General features: G+C 46.1%; 1 long non-coding RNA gene and 1 pseudogene across 1 annotated transcript; both read left to right on the forward strand.

The window, feature by feature from the left end:
- Window positions 1–317: 317 nt before the first annotated feature.
- On the forward strand, window positions 318–8,719 carry LOC149356479 (uncharacterized). Its single transcript, XR_016289817.1, has 2 exons — window positions 318–461; window positions 8,591–8,719. It is a non-coding gene; the product is annotated as an uncharacterized LOC149356479 (long non-coding RNA).
- Window positions 8,720–12,206: 3,487 nt separating this feature from the next.
- LOC149356480 (uncharacterized) lies at window positions 12,207–13,807 on the forward strand (annotated as a pseudogene).
- The last annotated feature ends 1,394 nt before the right edge of the window (window positions 13,808–15,201 follow it).

Below are 15,201 nucleotides of genomic sequence, written 5' to 3' on the forward strand. Positions count from 1 at the left end.
CGCGTGACGTCACGCCCCCTCCCTAGTTTTTTTTTTCCTCTATGGTTGCAACTCGAGGAAGGATGAAAACATAGAGCTAATATACCGGATGAAAAGGAAAGTGCACGGGCTTGCCTACTGGCTCGAGCTGAGGTGGAATCGCTGCCACGGACGGACAGAGGAGAGTTGAAAGATGTGAGAGGAAAGATTAAAGAACAGGCGCGCGTCGCAACACCCGCGTCCGCGGAAGCGACGTCCAACGCATTGGCATTGCGCCGTTGGTTGGGTCCTTGGAAGAAAAAAAGGGGTGGCGGGGCAGCCGCGCAATTTGCGTCGTTCACGTTGTTCGCCACATGCGTTCGACACAGGAGACACTGTTGGTGCTCCTGAGGATGACCAGTTTCCCTGGACGCACGTTCAGCGTCTTCGAAGCAAGGCAGCGACGTGGGAAACGGGCGATGCTGTCGTCACCCTGAATGCCGGTGAGTTGTATGTGCAGTGTTCGTTAGATATCGCGCTTGTGTTCCGTTGTTGCTGTGCTCCAGGGTGCTGGCACGCGAAAGAGAAAAGAACCCAATCTCACACTCAGAGCGGAATGCACTAACGCATGAAACGATGGCCGACTTTAATCTCTAAGCGAAATGAAATGCACGTGCAGCCCCTGGCGGGATGATCGCGGAGAATTCATCATGAATAGTTCGTAGAATGCAGCTACTGTGCTATTTGCGCGCACCGGTTATTCGGTTTGTTATTGTGCTTCTTCGACCGCGATGTCACCGGGCAGTTCGCTTCTGAGCTGCAGCCGCTAGGAATGTGGGCAGACAGATGGCATCTTCGATAGCACGGCATCGCGCGCTAGGCAAGTTTTTGCTGCTAGCCTGGCAGCTTGAAATTTAGAGCGTTCATTTGGTTGGTTGGCCTCAAATAAAATGGCACACACCTACTAGGGGGGAGTGGCCAAGACATAGGCGGTGAACTGCTGGAAAGAGGAATTCACCGCCTGTCTCTTGGCCACTCCCCCGTAGTGGGTTCAGCGTTCAGTTGCTGTCTCCACAACAGCGCCCCATCACGTTTGTCCTGTTCAGTGATGATCTGTAAAGGATAAATAGGCTGTCAACACTTGCTATGTTGCCCACATTTGCTGGCGGTGGTTATGTCTAGCCCTTTTTTTGAGTCATTGTATTAGGTTTGCAAAGCGCTCACATGAGAATATTCTGCAAAGTGCAGCAAAAAGAATCCTGCTTATATCACTCAATTTTTTTTTAAATCAAAGCAACACATGGTTCTCCTGAATGAGATTTTTTTGTTAAACTTCAGTGGAAGAGCATATTTGATGTTCTTGCAGCGGCAGCATAATGGTTCAATTGTTGACCGTGAGCGATACTGCCAAAACCTGATAATATGTTTAAGCCTCACTTCAGAGAAGCTTTGAGATATGTGAGCTTTGCACGATATTTTTTAAATGTGTATGAGCACTAAAAAGTCCTTGCTTCAAACATGGTATGCAAACACGAGACTAAAAGAGACTCCTCCAAACATGAATCATTCAGGAGTACAGGTATACGAGGGGGTACCCAAAAGAAACCGGACTTATTTTTGTTTGGACTTATTTGTTCACATTTTAAGCACAGACCTTCAATTTCCTTCAAAGTATTCCCCACTTGCAATGATACGCTTGTCGAATCTTTCATTCCATTTTTGAAAACATTGTTTAAATTCATCTTTTGTGATGCTTGACAGTGCCTCCGTCGTTTTTTTCTTCACCTCAGCAACATCAGCGAAACGCTTTCCATTCACCTATTTTTTCATTTTAGGAAACAAAGAAAGTAGCACGGGGCAAGTTCGGGAGAGTATGAGGGTTGAGGAATAGGGGTCATGCCATTTTTGGTCCAAAATTGTCGTAGAGACAGGGCTGTGTGAGCAGGGGCATTGCCATGATGGAAAAACCAGTCACTCGACCACCACAAATCTGGCCGCTTCCACCGAATACTGTTGCCCAATCTTTTCAAAACATCCAAGTAGAAAGCCTGGCTAACTGTATGACCCTGCGGAACAAATTCTCAGTGGAGGACTTCTCTCACGTCGAAAAAAGAAATCAGCATTGTTTTGAGGTTTGGTTTCACCTGACGAGCTTTCTTGAGGCGAGGTGAATTTGAAGTTTTCCATTGGCGTGATTGTTGCTTTGATTCAGGATTCGATTCAGGAACAATTGAGTTCTCCCCATAGAATCGTCCTTGTACGTCTTTCTTAATATTTCAAGAGTTTCCATTCAACTTTTTCCGAGCAAAAATCAGAATTTCACCGGCGCACGCTGTTCACGAAAATCAGCCATTGCAAAAACGACATTCATACAAAACAGTCGTCACTCTAAAACTCTGCCTAAACTAGTCTGACCTCCTTCAACGATGGCACTCGGCTTACTGACTCTGGAATGTTCGTTCTATGCGCTCCTAGTGGCAAAACGCGGTACCACAGAAGCTTTGCGGACCAAAAAATTTAGTCCGATTTCTTTTGGGTACCCCCTCGTATATGTTTAAATATCAGTCACTGTGCGTGTTCTCTATTTTTGTCCTATGGTTTTTTTTATCTTATTATGGGTAACCATTGACTCCGATATTTTGTGTTAAGGTGATGTGTTCTCTGTTAGAGATAAGGGACACCTTCAGTATATGTATTTAGAAGTGTTCATTGGCTCTATTCATCGTTTCTCACATTTTGGTCTTCAGTGGGCATCAACCATTTGTCTTTCCTGTTTTGTTTTCTTTGGATGAGGGTTGAACATATTCCAGCTTCTTTGTTAATTTCTTCTACCCAAGTTCAGCTTCATGCGGGAGCATTGCGATATGCCATCTTTTTTTCCGACCATGTAATCTTTACAGTAATCACTTTTGAACCACGAGCACATGTGTGATCTTTTTGTTCAAAGCATCGCTTGCACAGGACAAAGCCGAGGTCGACGGACAGCGTAATGCTAACAAGCACACTGTATTGCACGGTCGTGACTTGAAAATGGATCTGTCCCGCAAGAAACGGAAGATACACCAAAATACATGACTCAAATGAAACGTTAATAATGAAACGAAAGGGCATAAAATATTCGATTCCTTTGTGAAGAGGCACGATGGATGGGACACGCAAGTATGCGTCTCGCCTGTGTTTAAGGATGAGGCCTGCAGCTGATTTCTCTTCTGTATTCAACGTGTGTGAAGAAATCACAGTGCTATTGTAGAGCAGGGGAGCTCCTGGCAGCGCTTGCCTAGACGACTACTGATGCCGCCCTTCTGGTAACTTTTGTGCTCCTGGAACCAGTCGTTGATACGTCAGCCGGTTTGACCAGTGTATCTATAGCTTCACTATTGAATTTTTTAAGCATTTGCATGCATTTCACACACTGTTTTTGTGTTTGTTCTCACGTGAGTCGTTTGATTGCTCAGTATTCACCTTGGCACACACGCCACTCAACTTGTTTCGAGCTGAGACGTGCAGTTTCATGCGAGCTTTTGCCACAATCTTCTTATTACTGTGTGGTATGCCGTGAACGTATGGTATGTCTCTGTAGCATATTTTTTGGCCAGTTGTTTGTAATGATATTGGCTGTTTTTCTTTTCTGCCCCAGAATTCTAGCTGTAGCCCCTTCGTGATACTGGTTGTCTGCTTCATGCTTGCGTCCACTATTCCCTGCTTGATAATCGGAATGACCGGAGGTGTATGCGAGCAATCTCTTATTGTTTTGCAGTCCACATAGTCAGCATACATGAATTAAAATGTGAGCTTCAAGTCGAGAAGACACAGGCAAATATTTTTCAGGGGTCCACTCATTATTCCGATCCTTCTAGATCTTTAAATCCATGAAAAAATGACTGTAGACAGTTCAAGGCAGTTTTGATCCCGAGAATTGTGATAATAAAGCAGCAAGCTTCAAAAAAGGGCCAATACCTATTGTCGATTGCAGGAACGGGAGTAGAATCGAAAAACCGCCGAGATCCGAATAAACTTGGAAAACATAACCTACGCGGTTTTTTCATACACTCGTTGAGTTTTACACAGCATTAAGGTTGTGGCCAGAAATGACGTGGAAGTGCTCTTGTAAGCACGAACAAGTTGAGTGGGGTATGTGCAAAGGTGAACAAAAAGTAGTGCGGGCAGAATAAAAAAAATAAAAATAATATTGTCCAGTGAGCAGTGAGCAACAGTAAGATTCGTAAAAGAAATTAAGCGTGAAAAAACTGTGAAATGCGTCAAAAAATGAAGCCCCTGTCGCATGCGGCCTCATTACGTTGGCGATATTGCCAAATGTTTCCCTGACTAATACCCCTGTCACACGGCCAGTTTCAATGGCCATCGAGTCGAGGGCCTTCGAGATTTTCGATCGCCATCGAACTCGAGGGAGTTGTGGTGCTGCTACACGGCAAATCTCAATGGCCATTGAAATCGTTCTCGCGTCTTACGCCAAGCTCGTGTGGCGCCACAATCGCTACGTTCGGTTTCGCAAAATAACAAAAATATATTGACGAAACTTAACTAAATGTTGAAATCATAAGGTGCGTTCACACTTGTTCAAAAATCCGGCAAGCGAAGCGGATTCGCTCATCGCAAAAACTAGGACCTGTTCTGATCTGTTGACGCCCGGGCGAGTTGGAACGGCCGCGCCGCTGCTGCTTCTCGCTGTGCGCACCACGTCGCTGCTCGCGGCGTACACAGATACAGTGAGAAAAGAGCATAAGTTTATGCTGTCTGCGTACCACGAGCGTATGCACGCTTACGTACGCTAAATGCAGGCGCATTCCCACATTTAGTTCAGCGTATGCTTGCAGAGACGCAAAAATAAACTCAGCCTCTAGTGGCGCCATCTGGTTGTCAAAACGGGAACCATTACTGTCAACAAACCGACTCTCTTAGGCCTAGCAGCGGCAGAATCGTCACTCTAAATAAAAAATAAAGCAAATTTATCACTTCTAGGTGTTCTTGTAGGCAAGATGAGATGAAGTGAAAGACCGGTGCCCCATTTTTGACCAGTGAACGGACAGAAAAAGGCAGCAACAACGAGAATTCCGTCCGAAGCGAGGGGTCCGGCTTTGAAGGGCGCCGCTATGTTTGCTGTCGTTCGAATCAATGCTAGCAACCTTGGGCAACGCTCGAAGGCCCTCGAAATCTCGATAGAGTTCCGGGCTGCTCCGTCGACTCGATAGACTATTGAGTCGATGGCCATTGAAACTGGCCGTGTAGCAGCGCTCGATCGCCTTCGAGTCGATAGACTATCGGTTCGAGGGCCTTCGAAATGCCCGTGTGACAGGGGTATAACTCCAAGAGCACGAAAGATGCCTGATGGGTGTCCTCTGTAGCAGTCCAGCCAAATGCTATCGTGAGTATAGCCGAAAAAAAGAAAGACGTGTCGCATGCGGCCTCATTCCTTTGCCATGGTTGCCAGATGTTTGGCTGACAAGCTTCAAGAGCACAAAAATGCCTAAAGGATGCCCTCTGTAGCAGTCTAGTAAAGCGTCACCATGATTATAAATGGGCTTCCCCGCTCCAAAAAAAAAGTTTGACTGAGACGAAGTGTGTGTGATCAGGAATGTTGAATATCGCATGCTTCGTACAGTCTTTATTGCCATTATCCATAGTCATGCAATCGTTATGTCAGTTCTCTTTGCGTGAATCCAAGCTAAGGCTTTGTTCTTTCAACCTGTGGAGTAAACACTCGAGCATGCAGTTTGCAAAAGTCATTGTGATTAAGTCTCCCCAGGAAGGCATCTGTACATACTCTCCTACAAATAACATCGAATATCAGATTGTGCAAAAAAGATAATTTAGACCACTTTTCGTATAGTTCGTAACGTACTGCAAGAATTGAGCTTCAGAGATTTCAGCATATAAGTTTCCAGCAGCCGACCATCACCTCGCGCCTATGCAATGGAACATGTCCACACACACACAGACTACTAACAGACTTTTGCATACAACCACAAACCACCCTGGAACGTTGCAGCGACGGCCTGCACAGATGCATGCCACACAAACTGCTGGCACCACAGGTGTCATCTTCTTTCACTTTTCCCACCCTACGGCCAGCACATGAAGAGTTGGTCGATATGCATCCCCACCCATCACTCTTGTCCTAGCATTCCACAGAGTGACTGAGGTAATCAAATGCTGCACCACCCTACTCCCAGCCCCTGCATTCATGCTCCACACACAGAATCGAAGGCAAAGCTGTCCGTGTATTCTATAACAGAGCCTTCCCCTACTCCGACGAACTTAGGTGCCTCGCTCAGCCTTGACCCCATGACCAGTAACTCTTCGCTCGATCACTTGTCAAAAAGGCTTTCTTAACAATAAGCTAGCTAAATAGTTTACCTGCCCACCTATTGTAGGCGTGGTCAGGAAAAATGAAATAAAATAAGGATTAGCTGATCCACCCCACTGCACCCACTGCTGTAAATCCGTGAAGCTCTCATCCAGTAAAATGGAACGTTGAGCTATTCTTCAAGGTTCGGCTGAGCAGACGAAGAGCGAGAAAGACGTATGTGCATCTATAAATGCCTTTTCACTTCCCTGCAGTGACAAGGAAGGCGTTGCCACGCATACTTCTTCGTTTTAGCTGATCAACAATGCTTTGACGAATGCATAGCTAACCTGACTGCTATGCCTGAAGACGCCTGATCAGGGAGTGGAGAGCAACCTTTGCCATCCGTGAACTGCAATGAGAAATTGGGTGACGACTTTTTCTTCAGTGATATGAAGTGCTCGCTTATACATAGATTGAGGTATTTTTTATTCTGACCAAAGTAGTGTATGTCACAAGGAAGTGGTACCTTTGTAGACCACCATTTTCTTACAGTTGGCGTACTCTACCTCATGTGATATTGAGCGTGCTATTTCATTTATTATGACTTCGCTTCTACAGCTTGTTTCGTATGACTGCACATACCTTTCAGTCTTGTTGTTGGCCATCAATACTGCCTGGACATAAATTTACGTGAAATTTGTTCAACCAGTATGATACAGTATGCACATAAGGAATCACTGCCTCTTTTATGCACGGTTGATTCTCATTTTCGTGGCCAACTCCGGTCATTAGCGGCTTCCACTGTTGTGGACAGCCTTTCGAAAACCCAAGAACTGTGGTTTGGGGAAGCCCGCACTGCATATACAAGAAAACTGCTTCAGGAGAGCTGTTTGGAGGTAGTGGATGCACGTTTTCTGAATTGAGGTGCACAATTAGAATATTGTCATGCCATTATTTACCATTTTCTAATAGCCTGATATGAAACTCAAAAGCTGCTTTGCCACCCTTGGGGCATCTTGTCAACGCACGATCTGTGCTGAAGCGCCAGGTCTACAATTTACAAACAGCCGTGTTTTGGCTGTTCAGTTGCGAAAGATAGGTCTTTTCTCTTCCTTGAAATCGCTAAATGTCAGCTACTGATCTTGTATTGCCCGACCGTCACGCAACACTAGGCAATGATCAAAATAGCGAAAAACTCTTATCGAAATTACGGCATCGCAGTATCCTTCTTGAGCATGCCAATTCAGCAGACATGCATCCACCACATCCAAGCTGCCTCCCTTGAGCAGGTTTCTGACATATACTGTGTGGGCTTTTCGGAACAACAGTAGCCCGGCTTTCAGAATGGCTGTCTACCACAACGAAATGGGTAATGCGCATAGTTGCTCAGGAAAATGAGAACCAATTGCGCAAAAAAGGGCCCGCTATTTTTTATTTCCATACTGGATCACACTGGTTGAAAAAATGCATATCTATATTTGATGTTCAGGCAGTGTTCACGACCGACGGCAAGGTTAGCAGGGCGTATGCAGCAATATGCAACAAGCTGGAGAAGCAAAGTAACAATAACCAAAGGGTGTGCTGAAATCGCGTGAGGTAAAGTGCACCGATTTCAAAATGCTAGCAGTCTACTATATAGAACTTTCTTGTGGCAAACATTACTTCATACAGACTGAAAGATGCACAGTGTGGACCTAGATCACTAATGAACATCAGATCACTAATGAAAATACCATCATGCAGTCTCTCATTGCATTGCAGCGATTCCAAAAGTTGTTCTCGATTGCTGGATCAAAGGTGATCTTCAGGTATGTCAATCGGGTTGGCTGGGAACTACTTGAAACTTTCCTGATGTGCAAAAACAGTGGAACATCTGTGGCAAAGCTTTTCTTTTCATTGCAAGCGAGTGAAACGGCTTTTCTACATGCGTATTGGACGTTCATGACAGTTGTTGCCTTCTATTGCATAGAGAATCGAGGGTGAGAGATTTCATCTTTTTTCTTTATGAACTCCGGCAATAAAGCTTTCAGTTGTCAGTAACAGTGCCTGTGTCTTCCTTCCTTTGTCTTCGTCTGGACTCGAGCCATGCTGAAGCTCTCTACCTTTTCCATATTCAATTCAGTTTCCTACATTATTTGAGCAAATACACTCCTAAGCCCCAGTGATCCAACTATTGGCACACATGCCCTAATATAGAGCACTGCTTTACACAGTGGCACATTTCTATGGTGATTTGTAGTGCGTGAATTTAGAGAAACTACCTTTGCATACTCACAAGGCAGAGGAGGTATATGCGTTATCTGTGTTCTTTGGTGTTATTTACAGCTTATAATCAGACTCACCCTGCAGTGGAGATGCCAGCAGATATCCAGATATGAAGATTGCAGCAGCTTGCCAGAACCTGCACTAGCCTTGTCAACTGATGTCAATAAAGCTTTGGCTTAGCACTGGCCACCTAATGCTCTCTTGTCAATGTTTGTCAGTTTGGGTGCCGTTCTGTCCAGTTGAGCCGTTTGCGAAGCTTTTTTAGTGCATCAAAGCTATGAGGTAGTATGTTCACCATGTTACGCATGCACATTGTAGAGAGAAAACATAACCTGCTTAGCCATTAAGATAAATTGGGACACTTACCACCAGTCTGCGTCTGTCATTAATCGATCGCAATGATCATTTCACATGTTATAATCGCTGGCCCATCGAGTGTGTACTACACCATCTACTGCATGCCTCATGTCACAATCTGCCACTATTGGTCTTCTACCATCAGCCTGCCACCATCTGACCACTAGAGTAATCCACCTGGATGGTTGTTAGCACCACAACCACCATTAGCAAGATTTCTGACAGGGAGGACAAGCATTTTATTTTATGCACAGTAAATTCGCATAACTTCCGTTCGCTGTCTCTGTGCGAAAGAGTGCACTCGACGGTCACTTCATTGCGACTCTTTGCGATTGAGTTCATCGTAGAACCTCATCTGTCGTTTCAGTGCCTCAATACGTTGCATAGCCTCTCTGTATATGTGCTCGGCCCACCCACTTGAAAACATGTCGCACTGCACAGCTTTGTCAGCTCGGCCGATCTGTGAACGGGCATCTTCAGCAGCCTCCGAACTGCCGGTCTCGGTGTCACGTTGCTGTCCATCGTCCAGGTACGACATTTCTGAGCTAGCTCGACAGCACTGGAATTTCTCCTCACCAGCACTGCATCGTCCACTGTCTTGCATGGGCCACGGAATGCTCTTGGCGCTGCCATCAGTGTCCCCGTGGAGGCGGTTTTCGAGGCACATCAATGTCGTGGCAGACGGGCGCTCCCCGTAGTCCCCGTCGGCCGACGTCGGCCGCACCCAGCTGGCCGCGCCACCGTCGTGGCCTTCAGGCACGGCGCACTCACGCATGCCCTCGCTCACGATGACGATCTCGGCGTCTTCGATCTGCACGTCCCCGACCACTTCACCGGGCTCCGCATCTTCCGCAGGGCCCGCATCTTGCTCATTCCCAGGTGCATCCATCGGTAGGAAACCGGCTTGATGTACTTCACCGAAGGACACGATGAGCGGGATCTTTTTCAACGTGGCCAATTAGGTCTCGCTGGCGTACTGTAGTGACCGGTATGTGTTGACAGTTTCGGATCTTAAACGGCTGGAGATGATGATGATTCCTCGTCGTGGCCCGAAGACACGTCTCTGCTTTCGTCTTTCTCTTCATCTGATGACTGTAGCGAGCCGTTTTGCGTTGCCAGTACTCCAGCCGGTTGCTCACCGTCGGATATGGTTCACGCCTCGGGCGATGATGTATGAAAAGGACTCCAGTGTCCGTGGCTACACGTACCCAATTGTCCAGACGATCGTGACACTTATCATCCATGCCGGTTCACACAAGCTACCGACGAGAGTGAATACGGCGGTGCGTACCTTTACCACTTTCGGGCAGGCATACATTTTGAACCTTTTCAACCAACCTTACTACAACATTTTTAACGTGCCGTGCAGAAGGATACGGTCGTCAGAAGTCTACGAGGTGGTTAACTGGGCGCTGCATTGCTTACAGATTTCTCAACACGTCAACAGATTAGGCTCAGCCTTTCGCTGTTGACTATTTGTGATAGTTGAAATATACTAGAAATAGTGACAGTGGGTGCTGCGGCCTGTAGGTGGCATGAAGGTGGCAGCGCAGAGCAGACTTGCTGTCAGGCGGTTGTTGCGCTGAACCCGAGAAGACATCTGCTTTAGTCGTCTCGTTCCTTATGGTCATTTGTTCGTTTTTTCCAATGCGAACGCCCGAAAACTGTCAAGTTTGCCCAGATATAACATTTATAGGAAAAGTTGAACAGAGCATGCCGTTTGAATCGGCGGAGCGATAGATCTCTTTTCGAAATAGCAACTGGCAACAACGCGGTTGAAACGCGCAAATAAAATATTCGGCGTTAGAATCTCAGCGCCACACTGTTGGGTACCGTGGCCTCGACAGGTTTTTCAGCCTTTTGTCGCGGCGGCCTCTTTCTGTAGAAATAAATAACTAAATAAATCTCCCTACTGATGGGCAAGACCTTATGACAAAGCAATTTCAATATATCACAAGTGTGCCGCATATCTGTATAAAATATAAAAAGTGTGCTGCACTTATTCGAACTATTTTCTTTCGCGGATGAATACATTCTGGAGCTGCGGTAAGGCGCACGCCGAGTGGAGCGACGCTGCGGTCAGCAAGGCGTACACCTTTTCTTGGCAATGAAGCGAAGGTTAGAGAGCCTAAGTACGCCTGTGCTACCGCTGAATAATGAGTCCCATAGTTGCGTCTGTGTTTTCTCTGGGAAAATTTTAGAAAAAGTTGAAGGACGCTTAAGCTTCGCCTTTAACCCCCGCATTCGCAACCAGCCTTACACTTATGGCAAAAGGGCAACTTTCATAAGGATTCAAAAAGTACAAGATTGAGGGAAAGCTGAAGTGCGACCCGAAAACCCGCCTTAAAGCACCAAAAGGAAGCCTTATGAAAGGGCCACTTGTCGTGCAGAAAAGTGTACCTGAGAATGAAGCTACCAACTTTTTTAGCGCTTAATTGCACGTTTGTTTTTTAAAAAAAAGATGCTGCTAGTGACTATAAACGAAAATTAAGTTCTGATTCTTGTGTTCGCGAAGCTTGATGCAAACTTAGGAGCGGAAATGCTCTTTTCAGCCGATCGTCGTTTTCAGTCTGGCCACAGATGCGGTCGTTCAGATCCAATCCAGTCCAAGCTGTTGTGTATGTTGTTGTTGTTGTTGCCTTGGTGGCATGGATGTGTGCGTGTGTTCGCAGTTTTTGCTCGTGCGTTATTCGGAGCTGCTTTTTTCTTTTTCTGTCCCTGAACACAGCTGCTTCTGTTTTGTTTTTTGTATATATTTTCTGTTTTGCGTGCCAAGTTAATATATTTCTTGTTGCAATGGGAGGAGAAAGAAAGAAAATCAATTTTACGGAAGAAGAAAGAGCAATACTGATCGACCTCGTGGATCGGCGTAAAAGCGTGATTGAAAATAAGCGGACAGACGCAGTGTCGGTCAACCAGAAGAAAGTGTGGCTGGAGATTGAGCAGCAGTTCAACAGCCGGCATGGTGTTCGCCCGCGCAGCAGACAGCAGCTTCACAAATGCTGGGATAATCTTAAAGAAAAGTGGCGCAGAGCCAAGGCGACTGACACAATGGAGTTGTTCCGTACAGGTAGGCTGTCTTCTTGAAGCATCAGTGTGCCGCTACAGTAAACCTGTTTCTTTCCACCGGGTTCATATGCTGCAAAAATCTCGTAACGGGCGTGGATTTTCGGGCGAGAAGTAGTGTAGTTGTCAGAGAGAATGTGTAAGGATAGCCTGATATTCATGAAATTTTCTCCTGTGTTTTTAAGGCGGCGGCTCAGCGGTGCCGTCATCGCTGACGGACGAGCTAGAAAGGGTTGGTGCTGTGGCGTCGCACATGTCCGAGGTTATCGACGACCCTTTCGACGGCGATCGCCCGCGACACGAAGGAGCCAACGCAGCCTCCTCTGACGAGTGCACAGCAGCTGTGGCTGGGCTGCTGGCGCCGATGCAAACGCAGGCGATTACTGCAGCAAGTGTCGCGTTCAATGGGAACGAGGGTAAGGGTTTAGCAGTGCACTGATACTTGAGTTTTCCAGTTTTTTCAAATGAACTCGTCTGGCTGACAAAATGAAAGCCTGATCTTTTTCTAGTATGTCTTATGGCAAGTTTTCGAAATAAAAAAAAACGAAAGCATGATTTGAAACTGTGAGAGCATGCGGCCTGGACAGACTTCACATGGAACAATTTTTTTTTTTAGTTCTGTCCACACCAAAGAGTAAAAGCACAGAAAATGCTCATGGCAAAACAATCTTTTCCAGACGCGGAGGAACTCCCTGATTTCATCTATGAGGGTGATACTGATATAATCTCCCCAGAATCACCTAATCAACTGCCACTACCGCCACGGCACTTAACTCCACAGCCCTCTGTTGTGGCCCCAGAGGCACGTCAGAGTACGAGCTCCATAACCGAAAGCACCAACGCAGGTCCTCAAAGTAGGACCAGTCGACGCCGGACAGCACTGGACGAAGAGCTGTAAGCACGCCTTCAAGCTGTGGCCGAGGGAAAAAAAATCAGCGAAGATACGAACACGTGCAGCGCATGCGCACGATGCGCGCAGAAAGGAAGGAGAAGAAGGCAATCAATGTTCAAAAGTTGCAGAATGAAAAATCAAAAGCTGCAATTTTGAAGCTGAAATTGCAGTTGCTGCAGAAACAGGTGCAACTCTGACTGCGCAAATAAAAAGTGAACAGTCCAGTTCGGGCTGATTGGCTTCACTATTTCTAAATTGTGTGGGCCAAAATGCATAGCGCTCAAGTGCGTACAGGAAGCACTGTGCTGACTGGCCAACCACCTATATTTATAAGACTACTCTTTATAGGAAGCCGTCATCATAGGAAGGTTGCATGCATATTCATAATACAAAACTTTCTGACACCTCAAGAGGTTAAACATTGTAATGTTTTATCAATGCAGTACATGCAGGGTCATGCAAACAAAGGATAACTGAAAAGATGTAATCGCAATCTTTGCAGTTAATAGTTAAATAATTTTGAAAACAAAATTACTGTCATTTACTTGGTCTTGTAACGAAGTTTATAGTGTAAAATAAGGGTGCTTGGATTAGTTTGGTTTGGTGGCTTGACAAAGAGAATACAGATGGCTTGACACCAGCAGTCCTACTTGCTACACCTGCATTATAGGCGTGTATTATCGGTGATACACAGTTTGCATAAACATTTCAGCAGCAGGAAGTTTGCCGCACTATCGTGACGAAAAGTGCTGCCGAACGATCTGGTTACGGACTCTGAACCCATTTCGGGTGTCCTGTGCCTCTGCACATGCTTGCACTGTTCCTGCAGGAAGCACAGCAGGAAAAGACACTGTGGTGGTGCAGGGCTGGACGTCCTGAGGAATCGGATCTTTCAGGTGCAGGGCCAGGTTGTGGAGGGCACCACAAGCCGTTATGACCAAGGCAGAAGTGGTTGTTTTTAGCTGTAGTTTCATGTATAGGCATGGGAAGCGCCTTTTCCAAATCCCGAACACTCTCTCAACACTGTTGCGTGTCCTTTTCTGTGAGATGTTGTACCTACAAAGAAAGTGTTGTCTTAAATACTACACTGGTCAATATGGCATAAATGCATCACGCGATCACGTTGTAGTTGCAACTTATCTTCGCTCACCGCTGTTTTTAGGCTCCTTAAATGGAGTCATTGCGTACTGGCGACACGCATAGCCAGAGTCTCCTAGCAAGATTCCTGGCACAGCACCATCTTTCAACTGGGCTCTAGCATAGCTGCTGTCGAAGATGCGGCTGCCATGTGCAGAGCCAGGCCACCTCGCGACAATGTCCAAAAATTGTAATCCAGGCCCTGTGATTGCCTGTGGAAACGAGATGTCTTTGCAGTCAGCTCTTTTGCAGCCTATTTTAGGACGAGAACACTTTGATATGATTAATGGTAACAAGCCAGTTTCAACACAGGCAATGTATGCCATCGTTCTCATTAACTGCATTCGTTGTTGAGCTATGATTATTGCTTCAGGGTTATGCCACTTGGCTGCTTAAGATAGTGCTGCAGCAGCAGGAGCAGAAGAGAGTGCATTTCAATTGGCTACCTTTCAAAACTAAACAGTTTGAAATGAACAACGTGGGAAAAAAACCACTAATAATAAGGGAGTCATATGACAGCAGCTTCAGTAGCACTTTGCAGCTTCAGTAACCTTGCGCCTCATCCCACCAATGCGAAGGCTAAATAACTGCAGTCATTTTTGAAAATAGATTTTATGCAAGCCTGTAATGGTGTTACTGTTTTCCGCTTATATCTCACTCATCTTGATACAAAATAACATGTGTTTTTTTAACTTATAGAACATAAAAAAACTAATCTAAAAAAAACTTCTCCAGCTAAGCTTACCCATTGCAATATGCTGAAGCTGTAGCGACCACATACCTGAACATTTGGACGAAATATCCGTAGCAATATCCTTTTCTATTTCTGTACACCTCGGCATTGTCACCTCCGGGGCTCTTGATGCGGACGTGCGTACAATCCAAGCAACCTGTCACGCCAGGAAAAGCACCCATTTTGTAGTACTCCAGCATTATTTGCGGGGCTTGAGTGCTGTCTGGTAGTTTTACGAGTTCCGGAAACAATCTGGCAGCTATCATTGTACTGATACGCTCAACGATTCGCGACACAGTGGGCTGAGAAATATTTACCAGGTCCCCACTCACTACCTGGAAAGGTCCAGCACCATAAACACGCAGCGTCACCAACAGTTGCAGCATGGCGGCACGGGGCAGCCGCGGTCGTCGGTGTTCGATCGTAGCGGCAGCATCGCCAGCAGCTGCACCACGACCTGTTTTGCGAAGCGGTACCGGGAGAGAA

Source organism: Amblyomma mixtum, chromosome 3 (genome assembly GCF_055824585.1).
Source record: "Amblyomma mixtum isolate Tamu chromosome 3, ASM5582458v1, whole genome shotgun sequence".
Taxonomy (NCBI): domain Eukaryota; kingdom Metazoa; phylum Arthropoda; class Arachnida; order Ixodida; family Ixodidae; genus Amblyomma; species Amblyomma mixtum.